This window comes from Mytilus galloprovincialis, chromosome 1 (genome assembly GCF_965363235.1).
Source record: "Mytilus galloprovincialis chromosome 1, xbMytGall1.hap1.1, whole genome shotgun sequence".
NCBI classification, from domain to species: domain Eukaryota; kingdom Metazoa; phylum Mollusca; class Bivalvia; order Mytilida; family Mytilidae; genus Mytilus; species Mytilus galloprovincialis.
Window position 1 is genome coordinate 50016842 of NC_134838.1, and position 18635 is coordinate 50035476.

The following is an 18635-nucleotide window of genomic DNA, read 5'->3' on the forward strand; positions in this document are numbered from 1 at the left end:
CGAAAATTTGCATGACGAAGTTGCTTTGGAATATCTATAGTTAGGGACACGTTAGCTGTTCCAAATTTTATATTAATCTCTCTTATTTTTCCGCGCTGAACATAATGTTTTATCAGATAAGTCTCCGTATGCTTTGAGGCAATGAGAAAAAAGATTTTTTTAAGTCATATAATAACACTTAAGGTGGTATGGGAGTATAAATTAAAAATGATAGAATTTGTTCATACTTTGCCAAAACGTAGTATATATTGTGATATGTTCAACAATATAATCAAAATGATAGGTCACCGAGCTTTTTTCCAAGCTGCATGTTGTGGAAAAATGACACATTTTGAAATGGATTATACAAGAAAAATAATACTATGTATCGTCTACAGTGTAAATGTAATACACAGTATGTTTTTAAGTCGGAACAGCCATTTTACAAACGTATGAACAGTCATCGTAGTGACTATGCATGTAAGCCAGACCTTCCTCTCAGTCGTCAATTGAGACCCCTGACAAGTATTATCAAAAGATACCAGGCTAATGATTTTGAATGCCAGACGACTCATCATTTAATCTCGAATCAAAAACATCATAATGCTAAAAAAAGTACCAAGTTAAAGAGCATAAATGTGCAGCAACTTGCAGTTTAATTTTCCCTGAATTCAAATTGTAGAGGACGTCTTCATAGCTTTATTATAGGATTAAACACATTTTTTCTAGAGGTTATTGACGTGTAAACCGGGGCGATTAACTCACAAACTGAATAAAAGTCCGAATTTTTTCTAATGTTATTGATGTGTAAACCGGGGCGATTAACTCACAAACTGAATAAAAGTCCGAACTTTTATGTTGAGTTTGTGAGTCAGAGCCCCGGTTTATACATTAATAACCTCTAGAAAAAATGTGTTTAATCCTTAGAATTCTTCAGCCAAACATTTGTGATATTCAATAAACATTTTATTTGTTGATGGCTACTATACATATTCACCACCAAAAGCACAATGGCAAGTCGTAACTAAGGAGTACGCCGCCATCTTGACTTTCTAAAAACCATAAATGTCCGATAAATACAACGGAATCTTAAATGAAATAGCACCTACTAGTACCTCAAAAACTTCATTTTAATTAAATGTTATCCGAATTTGAAGCGTACACGTAACGAAATCATTTTCCCTTGAAAATTTCCATTCGTATGACGTCGTGTTTTAATTCTTATATCATTTGCATATCTATAAATACTTGAATTGGATTGGTCAATTGGACATTTATGGTTTTAGAAAGTCAAGATGGCGGCATACTCCTTAGTTACGACATGCCATTGTGCTTTTGATGGTAAATAAAGTAGCCGTCAAACAAATGATGTAAATTAATAATGGCGTATGTTTGGCTGAAGAATTATAAGGATTAAATACATGTTTTCTATAGGTTATTGATGTGTAAACCGGGGCGATTAACTCACAAACTGAATAAAAGTCCAAAGGACTTTTATGTTAACCTCCTATGTGCCATAGGGCCGATTTGGCCGATCTTGTTATGCTTCCTTTGGGTGCCAAAGATCGGCCAAGCCCTATTTTTGAATTTGGTTTAACGTCACAAAGTATGTGACGTCACAGCCAAAACAGCGACGCTGTCAAAAATGGCCGAACCGGGAGATCAGCCAATTTGGTTCCGTGTGTTTCCACCAGAGGCAGAGCAGAACACGCCATTTCACGGAGACGCATCTGGACCAATCAGGATGCCAGTGAGAGATTCACCTCCTATTCTGTACTTTTATCTACTCTTTTCATTGGACCTGATGAAAGAATTTGTGAAGCAAACAAACAGGTACAAATTTTGAAAGATTTTTATTCAGAGATTGTTATTCTTTTTACTCAGCTTTCACCGATTTCTAGTTTCGGAACCAAAGGGAAAGTTTGTTTTGCAGGAAAAATGATCGATTATTTTTAATTATTGAAAATAAAAAAACAACCACAAACACAAGGACTGAGTCAATGAAAACAAAAGTTTTTCACGGGAAGAACAAGTGATAATATTCCGATAAATTGAATAAAATATGTTTTTGGATGGGTTTTCACTTATATGACAACATAGAATAATTTTTGTCAGCTAAAATTTATCTTTTATTAAAGATTCTTTCTGAAGAACATAAAACTTGGCAAACGGGAAAGACGGTTTAAATTAGGATTATTTCCTCCGGGCATACATGTAGGCTTAAAAAGGTGCTTTTTCTAAAATTTTTTTTTACTTAATTGAACATAGCTCTCAATTACAATCATTACAATTTTCAGATGTGCTTCAGACCTGTATGACAGAACTAGACTCCAGACTGGTAGATTTTCCAGGAAATGTCAGTGGAGAAAAGAAGGAAAGCTAACAATTTCCGAGTTCAAGGCTTTTTTAGGCGTCCTTTTCAATATGGGATTAAATAGGAAAAGTTCCATAAAAGAGTATTGGAATCGAAAAAAACATGTCTCAATCTACGCCATGGTTTAGAATGATTTTTGCCCGCAATCGGTTTCAAAACAGTGGCGTAGCCAGGGTTCAAATGATGTGGATGTTTCAAAAAAAATTTGGACCTTATTATGCAGAAAATTATTTTTTATTTAAGCACATGTACTCCCCCAGAATCCGACACTAGTTAGATTTTTGTTTAAATTCAAAATACCAACCAATATATATATTTATATTTTCAACCAAATTTTATTGTTTCCTTGAAACTATCGTCATTCAATTCATAAATATTTGATGTAAAGTTTCCCACCCAATCCTAAATTTGACATATCAAAAAACGGACCTCATTACAGCGGCAATTCTGTATAATTTAGGAACCTCGGAATATAGGAACTGAAGTGACTTCTCTTTCCAGGAATTTGAGTCTTCAACCTTGGGTTTTTGATTTTTGATTACTGAGCTAAACGTGTTGCAGGAGACATAAAAATACCGGGCGTCCGATCGTCCGGTCTTTTGAGCACTCTTATGTGTACAATTCTCGTCAGATTAAGTGAAAATCATATCATAAGCACTGTCTTTGACAATTTGGAAAATAAGTCGTGATCAAATATTTTTAACCAGTTATGACCCTTTGAAATATAAATTTTAATGGAAATCTAATTCCATTTGCTGTGAAGCTTTTATCTCTTAAGATATTGAAAATGAAAAAGAAAAAGAAAAAAGTGCTTTTTTAGTTATTCCCTTGATAGATAAAATATGACATGAAATGTGCATGCTGGGAAACATTGGATCTTTGTTCTTTACTAATTGAAAATAAAATTAGTATTTGAACCTAGAAAGAAACGGGAATTCATAAGCCTAAGAATTATCCCGATATGTTACAAGTTTATTTTTTTATCACGTCGTTTACAATGTCGCAAGAAACGATATCAGGATATGATGTTTTAGTTGTTAGTTGCTATAGTCAAATGAGAAGGCATCACTCCACTAGGTTCAATTTCAGATGAAAGCATGTCCACGGGTCTGCGTATCAGTCTTCTCTGCTTGCCTTAGGCAGCAGCCATTTGATTTTCTGGGAGGGGCTATGGATTTTTTTGGAAAAAAAGTTTGTTTCCAGTTTTTAGAGAAAAAAAAATTGTTTTTGACACCCCCCGCCCCCCCTTCCCCGAAAATCAAATGCAAATGGTTGCTGCCTTAGCCGATGACGCAGACATTTTTTTAAGAACAAAAGTTAACTTGAAACACTATTCTGCGATTCAACTATCTTGTTTACATCAACTAAATTATCCTTAATGAAAGACCAGGCATACTGCTTCGAAAATGACTGGACATTATCCTCATATCCTCCTTACATTTGGATACTTCCGAGTTAAACTGCTGCTATTTTTTTTATCTTTTTTTTTGTCAAAATGATGTGGATGCTTGAGCATCTGAGCATACATGCAAGCTACGCCACTGCAAAATGTTTTGAGATTCTTACATATTGTAGACTGTAAAAAGATCCCGGCAAGAAATAACCAAAACTACAATCTGGCTTCAAAGAATTAAACCATTAATTGACTTTGTAAATCGTAAATTTCTGTATTACTATAGACGGAGAAGGATGTTGTCAGTCGACGAGACGTTGGTCGGAACAAAGGGTAAAACGGCAATGTTGCAATACATTCCGAGCAAAAGATCCCGCTTCGGAATAAAATTCTGGGTTCTCGCGGAAGCTGTTACGGGGTACGTTTTACAAATGCACATTTATCTCGGCAAAACTTTTGAACCCGCTTTCTCTGCTGGTACATTACAAGGAACAAACGTGGTAATTAAATTGTTACAATCTGCTGATCTGCTTAATAAATGGTATCATGTTTTTACGGACAATTTCTTCTCATCCTTAAATCTTGCAAGAACACTCCTTGTTCAGAGAACCAACCTTACAGGCACTTTACGAAAAAATCGACCCATGCCTAACATGATTAAAAACGCTAATCCCAAACCTGGACAGACAACTTATGCTACACAGGGAAACATACTGTTGTGCTCTTTCCGAGACCAGAATCGACGTAAGCAGGTAAAGCTAGTGTCTACGTATTATAGCGCTGCCCGGGCAATGAATGCAAAACCACTAATCGTTAACGCGTATAACAACTTCATGGGCGGTGTAGACCTTTCGGATCAAATGATGGCATTTTATAACGATCACAGAAAACAAACCAAAGTCTGAAAAAAATTTATATTTCACATGTTTCACAGAATACTGCTTAACTCTTACATCCTGTATTATCAGCACACATCCCATAACCCAATATTATCAAATTTTGAATTCTTGAAACAAGTCATCGAAGGGCTCACTGAGGAACATCTATCAAATAGACAGCAGAATCCTGGACAAAGACAAAAAATACGAAAGGTAACGGAAAGGTAAGAAAAAGACTGTACTGTGTGTTTCGACAGGAAAAACGGCAGACGAAGAAGAGCAAGGAACGAGTGTTCACGTTGCGCGAAGGGACTGCATAAGTTGTGTGTTCGTAGACACGAATGTTAATAATGGAAGTATGACTTTCTTAAAATTGTTTTGTGAATTATGATAAAAATTATTCTTGTAAAAAATATGTATTCATTAAAAGCTGTATTTTATTTTCAAACGACAAAGTTTTGTCTTTCCTTTATTTATGGAACGACCATTTTAAACTCGGAGGAAGGAGTGCATGCTTTTTTTTTCGGAAATAAATTATTTGATTCTCCACTTGAAAAAAATATATCTGTCATTCTAGGGAAGAAAACAATCTGAAAGGGAATATTTAACATAAACTATAATGCCAAACAATGAAGGATATGTTGCACCACGTAAAAAAAACAAAACAACAATTGATCAGAGATTTTGTTTTAGTTAAAAGGCCGATCCCTTTGGGGAGGACAATTTAACTTGCAAAAAAGTAACTTGCATGAATTTTGCGTAGAAAGTAAGGGAAGAAAAAAATATTTTGAGAGAGAAATTTTTGCGATAAAATATAATTTGTTGCTTCGTCTTTCAAACATAAATGATTTTGAGAGACGGGGGAAAAAAAACTTTTTTATAAGTTAAATGGTTCGTCCCTTACAAATTCAAAAAGATAAAGAAGTACACAATCTAAAATGAAAAAAGTATAAAAACAAACATATGCATAGTTTTAGAACTGTCATATATCTGTTTGCATGTTCAGACCGTCAACAAGTGAACTCTTTCTATCTGTCTTTTCGTCTGAAAAATACCCGCAACAGAACAAATTAATTCCATTGACGTTTATGACGTTGTATAATAATTACGTCTATGACGTTCTCACGAAAAAACAAAATTTTTTTGGACCGATTCTTGGCACTCATAGGGAGTAATCACAAACATTCCTGGCACTTAAGGAGTAAGGGACCCGGTTTACACATCAATAACCTCTAGAAAAAATGTGTTTAATCCTATAATATTTATTACTAGTACCCTCCGAACACAATTGTTCTGTCGAAAAAGACATGTCTTTATCCTTGTTCCCGGTACACTGTCACGAGATATATTTGTATAATTATGTGTAATATACTAAATATTGGGATCGGGAACCAGTCAAACATGTCACCAGTCAAGAGCCTTTTATTCAGTGGTTGTCGTTTGATGCGTTATATCATATGTGTTTCGTTTATTGTTTTAACATTAATCTCGTTTAAATTGATTTACATTTTATAGTTTGGTATGCGGTATGGGTTTTGCTCATTGTCGAAGGCCGTATGATGACCTATAGTTGCTAACCTTCTACCTCATTTGGTTTTTGGTGGAGAAGTGTAACATTGGCGATCATATGACATTCTACTTATTTTTAGTTTGTTTACTGCAGGTCATGACATTCCGATGACAAGGAAGCGTAAAAAGAACGTTGTCATTTTACCACAATACGCGATGTACTGTCATACTTTTTTAGTTGTATATGAATAGATTTGTCCATGTATTGGGTGCTATACGACATTTTCAATATGATCATGAGTCAGTTTAATTTTCAAATTTTAAATGTGAGGCTTTCCGAGCTTTTATATTTAAAATGTAACTGCCGAGAGTGGATGAGAAATGTCTTATTTCACGAGACATTTTTGCAAGCATTATCTTTTTGTTCAATGAACTGTTCTTTCAATGTGACTTCAGCAGACATGGTCGCCTTTTTTAATCAAGAAGAGCAATAAAATTGAGAATGGAAATGGGGAATGTGCCAAAGAGACAACAACTCGACCATAGAAAAAAACAACAGCAGAAGGTCACCAACAGGTCTTCAATGTAGCGAGAAATTCCCGTATCCGGAGGCGTCATTCAACTGGCCCCTAAACAAATATATACTAGTTCAGTGATAATGAACGCCATACTAATTTCCAAATTGTACACAAGAAACTAAAATTAAAATAATACAAGACTAACAAAGGCCAGAGGCTCCTGACTTGGGACAGGCGCAAAAATGCGGCGGGGTTAAACATGTTTGTGAGATCTCAACCCTCCCCCTATACCTCTAGCCAATGTAGAAAAGTAAACGCATAACAATACGCACATTAAAATTCAGTTCAAGAGAAGTCCGAGTCTGATGTCAGAAGATGTAACCAAAGAAAATAAACAAAATGACAATAATACATAAATAACAACAGACTACGAGCAGTTAACTGACATGCCAGCTCCAGACTTCAATCAAACTGACTGAACGATTATGATTTCATCATATGAACATCAGGCACAATCCTTCCCGTTAGGGGTTTACTATCATACCATCATAACATATATGAGAAGAACAAAACCCGTGTCAGGCCAACAACTGGTTTTTGAATAAATGTGTTTAGTTCCGATGCAAAGACCCTATAAGTGAATCAAAAGTGAATTAAAAAATTGGATGTGAAATACCTGAACGTATAAGAAGTCTGCATGTTGAGCTATATTTACGAATGATGTCCTTATACCGATGATAAAATTTAGTAAATATTTTGACTAGTTTGTGACATCGAAAACCCTGGTGTAATAATTGTTCAGTATTACATAAATTTCTCTCGTTAAAATCTAAAACATTGTTACATACACGAGCGAATCGTACAAACTGAGATATATAAACACCTTAAGATGGTGACAAGGGAACGTCACCATCTAAAAATGGATAATTAACGATAGGAAATGAAAAATCATCTCTTTTATCATAAATTTTAAGATCGAGGAAAGGGCAGTGGTCATTGTTAGTATTAGCTTTATTTAAAGTAAGTTCAACAGGATAAATTTCTTTAATATACATACTGAAGTCGTCATTATTGAGAGCCAAAATATCATCCAAATATCTAAAAGTATTATTAAATTTGTTTATCAGATGTTGTTTCGATGGGTCTTTGCTTATTTTTGTCATCAATTGTAACTCATAGCAATACAAAAACAGGTCCGCAATAAGTGGTGCACAGTGAGTCCCCATTTGAATTCCGATAATCTGACGATATACGGAATCCCTAAAGCGAACAAAAATGTTATCTAGTAAAAATTCAAGGGCATATATAGTATCAAAGCATGTCCAATTGACATAGTTTTTTTGTTTATTGCTACTAAAAAATGACCTAAAAGAGTTGGAACATATATATTCACATTCTGACTTTTTAAAAGAACATTTGACGTCATAATTGAATTTTGATCAATGAAGAACTGATACACTTTCGTTTGGTCATGAAAAAATCCCCCCGTTGGTAAAAATATGAATCGAGTATAAAATCAAGAAACTTTGTTAAAAATTAACGTACATGATACATTTAGATTTCTTATAACTTTTGACAAGTGACCTCTAGATTACAAACCTGGATAGCCACTATATAATGCCTTGTAGCATCACAAATGGTATAACGGCTACCAGGGGTCTTAATGAATAGAAATAACAATGCAATGGTTTTCTCTTTCACAAAAGAGAAGTTTCAAGTACGTAAAACATTGAGATAATAAAATGTAATCTTTCTGCTAACTTTTAATTAACTATGAAGAAAGTATCACCAATGTAATACGTCAATTCAATTCCAGAATCAGTAATACTAGAAGCCCGAAGACTTTATATTCATTCAATACGTTATCAGGGTCATATCCATGGACATTAACTTAACAAGGTGAATATATATCTTCACATGAGTGGTCATCATTTAAATATTATATATATATGGTACATATGGTACATAGCATTCTACTGTTTTCATTGTATATGACGATCACGTGTTTCAAAGGTTATTTTACGTATCCGAAGCCTTGTTTCTATTTTCAAGTATATATTGACGCTATGCTTCTATTTATATGTATACTGATGGTCAATTTATAAAACAAAAATCTTGCTAAATTTAGATTTATGACGTCACGACGTCGCACAAAACAACCATGGAGGAAGCGCCGCAGCAGACGAAAAGAAAAGTTGCAAGTTTACCAGGAGATTTCATGATTTTTATGTTAAATGCAGACGCTAAGAATACAAGAAAGCTAATTCAACAAGCTATGAAGTTGTTCATAGAATATTGATATTTTCATAATATGTTAAAATTATTGCAAAATACAATTTAAAATTACACCGAAAGAACACTGAACGCCATTTTTCTAATACATTATTTATACATGTAATATATAAATTAAGGACTTTCACTCAGTCAATACGTTATATATGGACCTGTTAGATTATATTGACACTCGGACTTCGTTCTCGGGCAATATAATCTGAACAGGTCCATATATAACGGATTGACCTCGTCAAAAGTCCATAATTGATAAATATATTTAATGTATTGACCAACAATATGAAAATGTCACTGCAATGGGAAAAAAATGATGCGTTTCTTCACACCAACGGAAAACGTCAACAAATAGCTTAATCAAACAAATATCTCCTTGATATTCATTTTTTTTTTTTTGGCGGATCCTAAAATAAATTTCCATTTTTTTCTTTTATTTGTGTCATCGAAAACAAGTAAAATCAGAAATTGCATGAATTTTATTGGTTATTCAGAAATTATTGCGATGATTTTATCAATGCAAAAAAAGAAAAAAAAAACAAAAAAACAACGGGGCACTAGCGAAAGGGGTTACCACAAATGCGTCTAACAGTATGTACTATGAGTATACATACAAACAAGTAAATTTAAAGATATTCTTATATGGGTCAATTATAAAAAAAGTGCAAATTTCGACGAGGTAATATTTTGAAAAATGATGTCATTGTTTAAAACTTTTAAATGTGTCCCGCTATTCTATAGTATGGTAGCAACGATATTCAGAAATATGCAATGGGAAAAATGAAGAGTTTCTTCAATTTAACAATTTTAGGTCATCCTTTGAAAGAATCGTGTCAATGGTGTTACCAATTTAAAGCATACATTTAGGTACTAAATATTATTGTTTAACACCAAACAACTGTTCCAATTTGTTGTTTAGGTTTAAATTACGACTTATTGACATTATTCATATAGCTGTACATTCTATTTAAACATAAATTTCAGAATACATTGTAGTAAAAAAGTTGGCTGTTCTAATTATGGCCGTTGTAAATACTAAAAAATACACTTAAACTGAATATATGTGAATTGTATAAGATTAAATGATAATAATATACATAATCCTTCGTACACGACCTAAAAACACTTTCATTTTATTAATAAAGATAAAAAAATGTCGCATTTTTATATAGTAACACCACTGACCCTTCAGTAACTCTAATGACACAAAAGTATCACCAATGACATAACATTTCAAATTTTACCTTTATCAAGTACTGAACACAAAGCCAAGATCACCGAGCAAAAGAAAAAGATGAAAAAATAATTCTGAGGCTAAAACATCTTAAATTATATAACATAACATCCATTACTAAAAATGTCAATAGTGTTACTAAATAGTGTCATTGGTGTTACCAGCATACATACGTTTGTGAAAACTGTGTATATGTAATACATGATATTGTTAAAACATAATTTTTGTTAAATAAGTATTGTTTTCATAAATAATATGATGTTTAGCTTGTTAAACATGAAAGAAACACAAAACAATGCTGATTGTCATGATATATTCAGTGGTGTTACTAAACTGGTCAATGGTGTTATATTATCGAAATGGTCTCACCATTGACAGTAACAACAATGATTTAAGGAGTATTATAAGATTCAGTTACGAAATAAGTGCTACATTCCCCTATTCTATATGTTTTTACTGGTGCATGTTTCTATAATCAATATGTTTCATTATTTAAAGTTAAGGAAATGTTTTCAAAAAATGATTTTTATAAAGGGTACACCATGGACACTATTTCCAATTACGATATAAACTTTACTTTATTTTACGATTTTTTTCACTATTTATCATAATTGTTTGTTTTCTTTTGCAAAACATGCTTACAGGTAACATTGCTAAGGGAGAAACTGTTGTAAATGCCCAAATCTTGCGAAAGATAACTCTTATCCTACAAATTTGTCCTTTGGTAACACCATTGACTTAAACAATAGTACATTTCCTTTCGGTGAAATGTTTTATTATAAAACCAACATTCACCTCCCAAAATCATTAAAAAATGTTTGTATGTATCAAAATGCAATAAAAAGTGATAAATCATAATAACAAATGATATGAATAATAGTCCTATTTCAAGTCTGAAAGGATTTATAGTAAAAAATAACAGTTAATTCCGGCTATCGTCAAGGGTGTAAGAAACATTAAGGATGTTTTTATAACATCTCATACTGTAAACAGTTTGTGTATCACAAAACATTCATATCTAACATATGCAAGTGTTATTTTGATATATTTTCATGTCTGTGACTTAAAAAGACCCAATAACACAGTTTTGCATGATTTTTTTATAATGACCCATATGTCATTATCAGAATTAAAAATTGGTCCATTATAAAATAAGACAGCTTACATAAAAGTAATAAAAACATTAAGTAACAACATAAAATAGAAATTAAACTACAAAAATTACATAAATCATATTGCACAGACAAATCAAATTTAAAATAAGATTTTATCTATGCACAAAATTGTCACGGAATTAGGTTCGTAATATAATAAAAACGATTTCAGTTCTAATGTTTCTTTACAAAATTTTTCCATTGCATCACATTAATTTCTCAAGGTCTACGTTTCATACATAAACAATTTTACGCAATATCAATAAAATCTATAAATAGCAATAGTACTATATACATGACCGATGTAGACAATTTTATTACAATACATTTCTGTACTTTCAATTGTACCTGTTTACGTGCTTTTGGTAAAATTTGACGTAAAAAAATTAAGGAGTTTGTATTTGAAAGGCACATCAAAACTTTACTTCAGATAGAATTTTGGTCTTTATTGCACTCAAACTTTTTCAAAATCTTTAAAACTTATTTTTTTAAATTGACCGTGTATTGAAATATATTTGAGAGAAGTTGACCCTATCATATCCAACTAAGTAAGACATCACGTGACTTTGGTGACGTATAGCGAGCCGCCATTTGAATTATTTTGTCCCATTTAATTGGATAGGTGCTTCAATAAAGTTCAATTTTCTCATCAGCTAGACCTAGCTGTTTTTTAACTTTTGTAAATCAATCCTTGGTATTCGACATAATTATATCTAAAAATGTTGGTTCTGACAGTTTAATTTTTGAATACATTACGTCCCTGGAGATTCGTAAAAGTCTCATATTTCTCGTTATTTCCCCGTTGACTCAATGTTGAAATCTAGCGATTCCATGTCTACTTGTACTTCAAATTCACAAATTCAGTAAATAAAAATAATACTTTGCAAATCGATTCAGAATATTAAAACATATATCTGGCGAAATATTCTACTTCATTGAAACAGTTTAATTTTAGGGCAAATTCCGTCCCACATCGATTTAAAAAAGTGTTTTTTTTTCGTGCAGAATCTGTGCTGTTTCTGTTATTTTATTTGATGATATTTTGATATGATTGATTTCAAAATTTCTTGATGGAAAAAGGAATTATTTCAAGTGTGAAGTGATAAAAATAACACGGGAACATTTATTTTGACAGATGTCCAGAAAATTGTTAACACTATAATAAATTTTATAATAAAATAATTTTTCGCTTCTTTTTTAAAGGTACTTTCCCTGTTTTCGGTATTAATTTATCTTTCTTTAGAAATATATATATATATATACATTCTTTTTAGAAAGAAAAAAATGTTTTTGTCCCAAGAGAAAAAAAAAAACAAAACGATGCCCAACAATTATTATAGATAAATATTCTTTACCTTTAAATTCTAATGTCCCTTGACAAACAGGTGAACTCTGACTTGGGTTATAATGTTACATAACAATATAGGGAATTGTGTCAAACCAAAAGCCACCAGGTGACATTAACATCCTGTGTATACATGTATTTCCTGAGTTTAGATTTTGTGATATACAAAAGTTTTCATAAATGTACAATAAATATCTTCTCTTACCCATGTACACAACAGAAGAAATATATATCATAAAGAACTGTAAGAAAATATGAATATCATATGAAAAATTCTTTGAAAAGTTGATTTTTGTTTCAAACATAATCAAATATTTATGTTTTACGATGATTGTTTTAAAGAAATATTCTGATTCAAATTTTATATTAATAGATTTTTTTGTTTCATAGAAAATTATACGAGATTTCATTGCATTTGATTTTGTCATTTACTTTTATTAATTAAATATTTTAAATCCAGTCACTAAATAAATCGATATTGCAAGTTTAACTTGTGTAAAAAAATTGTTATACCCACCAATATTTATCGACAGAGTTATCCAAACGCTACAGATAAGTTTGAGACACTTTTAAGGCACGTTGTATACGCCTTAAGATCGTTCGACTTTTACTTCGACTTTTACTTGGACGTATGCGGGGCGTGTTTGTAACAGACGCCTGACGTAGTTTTAGCGCTTCGTGAACGTATAAAACGCACCCGTGGCGTACCAAAAACGTGTTTTGACATTCAACGAAACTTGCTCTGGCATCTATATTGGCATATTGGCCGTGAATTTACAAGACCATGTGTATCCAGATGTAGTAAAAGGTACAACAATGTAGCACTCCAGTTACAAAATAAAATTAAAATTGAACCACCGAATTTTTTGTCATCTTCTCTTCCTAGCTTTCTAATACATTAACCCAACTGTTTGTGTAATACAAATGCACATGTATGTAATCAATATCTTCTTTTTGTGCTGACATGAATTGTAATTGATATGGTTATATTTATAAATTTACTGTTTACAATTTTTGAATTTTTTGAAATACTAAGGCTTTTCTACCTCAGACTTAGATTACCATAGCTGTATTTGACAAAACTTTTAGGAATTTCGGTCCTAAATGGTTTTCAACTTCGTACTTTATTTGGCCTTTTAAACTTTTTTGGATTCGAGCGTCACTGATGAGTCTTTTGTAGACGAAACGCGCGTCTGGTGTATACTAAATTTAGTCCTGGTATCTATGATGAGTTTATTTCCATAGATTTTCAAAAGTAAAAATGGGAAAAATAATCCTTGTTTGTGTATCTGCATTTATTTACCATAAAATATTGCAAAAAGGGGCATGAAAATGTTACATATTTCCCCCAAAAATTGGTTTAAACTAGAAGTTCAATACCCTTCAGAGATACCTTTTCTGAAACTGTACACATTTATCTACCAAATGATCAAACAAAAATTAGATGTCTTTCGCCTCATTTTTTCGTAAAATTTAATCACAAAGTTCGTGCGACAAAAAAGTTGGAAAGAAACTTTACAATAATTGCCGGACCGATGTCTTGTATGAATTTAAAAATACGGACTGTCATACAGAAAACAGCGTATAATACATAAATAACACAATCTTCATGTTCCCATAAACGCACTATGAATGCTATATCAATCCTCAGCTATTAAAAATCGATTTTATTGTATACTAGCTCTCATATTTGAAAAATCGACAGGGGCCAAAATGCGAAACTTCACACCTATTTATGAAGTGCTTCCCAAACACCCAATAATTACATAACCCGGACACGCCGAAAGCACGGATGAGCGTCCAAAGTACGACAGGGACGCGTCTCAAACACGTTCAAGGGACGTTTTTCCTTCGTAGCGTGCACTTCATCTACGTTAGACAAACGTCAGACATACACCAAAATACGTTACTTGAACGACGAATAAACGCTTATATATACGAGTCTCGTACGCCCTAAACACGCTCAAAGCTCGTTATGCACACGATACAGATGTGATTGACAAGTTGAATGTGTCCAAAATACTAGCGTATTAATTGGCAGCGTACATGGTTTTCGACCACGCCCAGCGTACGTCGGTGCTATATGCTGATTTGTGACGCCAGTATAACTATTTTTAACAAAAATTCCTTGGTTCGATTCAATGTTTGGACGACCTGAATACCAAAACATAAATATATAAAAATTAAAATACTCTACGTTGTCTTTTTTATTCTCCACTGGAACTTTGCTATTCTTCATATCGTGTTTATGACTAAAACTTGTCGATTAGCCGCAATGACCATTAGAGGGGCCTTTTGGGGTTCATAATCTGTTGAGGAGCAATACTATTATGTTTCCCTTTTAAAATATCCCAGAATCCTCTAACCTTAATGTAAGAGTTTTCAAATTTATCAGGAAATTGTTTCAATTTCAGAGCGTTTGCTTTTCTTTTGATAGCTTCTTGGACCTTAGATTTTCGCTAAGTGTCAAATAAAATCTTACCAGTTTAACTATTGCAGTCGTGGGTTTTGTCATGAACTCTTTTCAAGCGTTTACTTTGTCTTCTATTTTTAATCAAAATGTCAGGTTTGTTGTCCCAAAACTTACGATAACTTTTTGATTTGTTTTCAGATAGAAAATTCAGCAGCATCAAGAATGGACTTTTACAGTGACTCCAAACTGTATTGATATCCACAGACATTTTCATAGTGTGCTCTTTTGCTTTAAATTTATCTTTTAATGTTGTTTGAAAAATATTCCAATCAGTATTTTCGTTTTTTTTTCAAATAAAAACCGGTTCTTTAGGATTTTTGTCCGCGTGATTGTGTTAAATTCTGTTTCGTAATACGTCCAAATCACTATGTAGATCAAAAAAGCCATTTTCATCTATTAGAACACGTGTAACATTGCAGCAAAAGGCTTCAGAAAGAAGAATGTTGTCGATTGTGGACATTTGGTTATTTAGAATAAGTGTATAAAAACCTGCACAAATGGGGAAGGCAATTGACAGCAAGTAAGTCATTCGCAACCATAAACTGATGAATATATAAAAAAGAAGATGTGATATGATCGCAAATGAGACAACCTTTTCCCATTATAGGATGCTAATTCACACATGATATTAAAGTTTGTAACGTTACAATTTTCAATGCATTATCCGTTAAAGTCATCCATTAGTTAAATTTCACAACCAGAGTGGATTAACTTTGAGCAGTTTTCAAGTAGTTCATACATAAGCATATCGGTTGTTTGCCGATCGATTCTATCATTTGGAAAATATGCAATTCCAATAGCTGTTTTGGTATTGCCTATTCCAGAAAGAACTTACACACGTTCATGTATATCATTTTTACTATAAAGAAGGTTATCGTCAAGAACAGGAAGCTCTGATTTTATACAAAGACCTATACCCCTTTTATCTTTACATGATAACCTGCATTAACCGATCGATGTATAAGCATAATCAAGGTTTGCGTGTCTATCATTTGTTTTTAAAAAGGTTTCGACCATTCCAAATATGCTTACGTCATGATTCGAGAGATGATTGTTAAATTCGTGTATTTTGCTGGTGGTACCGCGGATGTTTAAGAAGTATATTTTAACATTTTTTCTACGTTTATGTTTACGCTTTTCTTTCTTACTGACATTTCATTCACAAGAGCTTTCGCCATTTACCGTGCTCACTTTGCCGAAAACCTAAAACAAATTATAGGACTTAGCCTTTTGGCTTTTACTATTAAACGCGTGACAGGGGCCTCATGACGACATACAACGGAAGTATGATTCCGCTAACTAAAATACCAACATAAAGTACCGTTGTTGAACATATTAAAATTTTTGAGACCTTAATGGTTTGCTGTCCCCAAGATGGGGATGCACACGACTACGAGTTTCGCCAGCTTGCTTCTAGAAAAAAGCGGAATTGTCATACCTGATCTAGAGTTGTATTGTTGTCTGGATTTCTGATACACGTGGTGTCTCTCCATAGCCTCCTTTTTTTTGGTTTCCCCTTACTGGTTATGTCAAAATTCTTGGTAAGCTTGGCTACTCCCTTCGTGTTCAAGTGAACATAACCTCTGTTGTACAAAGACATGTCTATAGCAGCACTTAGTAACCTAAAACTGAAATCATTGTCTACAAATTAAAACAGTTTGCGTTATAAGCAATTTGTTTTCCACATTCAGTGCCTTTCACAATGTTTCCCGTGTAATCATTTAAGTGTGGACAATGACTACATTTTCACAGATAGACTTTGTATCTTGTGGTAGTGTCTGTGAAACCGTTAATTTTTACCTCCACGAACACATATAGGTTCTATATCTAAGACAAAACTGCTCTTATTCATATCACGTATAAATAACTACCTATCATCAAGTTACCAGCTGGTTTATTTGTTACTCTAGCATTGACTGATTTTGGTTTTTCAGCTCGGAGTTGCTGATCTTTGAAGAATATCTCTACTTGAGAAACATATTCGGAGTCAGTCATATATTCTGACTTATTTAATAAGACACGAAGACGATTATTCCCGTTTTTTTGTGTGCTTAATCTTAGACACTACCTAATGTACCAAGTCCATATTGTTTAATTCAATAAAGTTAATTGAATATTCGATGCGTCTTATCACAAACGAGATGTCCCTACAAACTGTTCAAACCCAGAAACCTATCTTCTCATTCTTTTTAATTCCCCTGCATTTCTCATGGAACCAGTCAAGTCACCAGTCGCAACGAATCATGTCACCATCTTCTGCTGAGTTGCAAATGCAACCTGCCTTTCCTTTATATTCATCAGCTTACTACAGAACCGTCCAATTGTATTAGTTGTTCATTTTATAAATTTATGGTTCTAAATAAGCTAACAATATATACCACATGTCTATAACACGTCACAATAAAATACATGTATCCTAGTCATCGTACTCTACATTTTACCCCCTTTCCATTATTTGCGTCCCCGCAAATACTTTAAACTTTTGCAAAAGTTTCCATTTAAAATTTTCTATGTCTTAAATACATATTCTTCTTAAAAAGAAATTATTTCTAAAACTGAATGAAATTAGCTTTCTTATTATAAATACAATCTATGATTATAACACAAATACATCATAATATATTACCAGATTATGTAAAAATTGTACATAAATATAATGTATATATGTATTTTTTATAGATACATGCGAAGTTTCATCATTATGACCAGCAGCACGAGGGCAGTAGATACCAAACAGACATATATATGTACCAAATGTGGAAAATTACTGAACGTTGTGAACAAACTGGAACATGGCTAAGAACCAGAGGTTTTCTGAAGGAAAATTTTAGTTACCATGCAAACAGTACCAAAATATTTAAACATAATTGTTCAAAAATGCACCCAAAATTTTACTTTTAACACTTAAAAGCTTTGACTATATCTAATATAAATAACTTCTTTTCAACTTTCCAAAATAAATTTTCAGTCTAAATTATTTTTTCAATAACTTTTAATCTTATAATAACCTTAAATTACTTTTGATATTATCAATTCAAATAAACATTACCATAACATTGCCATAACATTTCTATTAAAAATTAAAATTACATGTACATCTTTATTCAATCTTAAATTAAATGTCTCTTCATGTGGCTACCAGGGACTTCTTCTGTTTCTTTTGTGCAACTGGAACATTGTTGCTACATGTACACAATGTATTGCAGGGGTGGTTCTGGTGTCAGATCTTTTTCTTTAGTAGTCAAATGTCTACCTATTTCTTCTTTGGATATCCCCTTTCCGGACTCTAAATTTGAGTCATGAAATTGCAGTCTTCTCATTGCAATTTGGTTATTTACATCAAGTGTGTCTTGACATTTTAATAGCATCTTTGGTTCATGTTCAACAACTTCTGCTGAACCAATTTTTGTATCTTGATACAAAGTCTTTTTGTAATCATTTGGGTTCATTATACTACATGTACTAGTATTACAAATTACATCTTGGCTTATG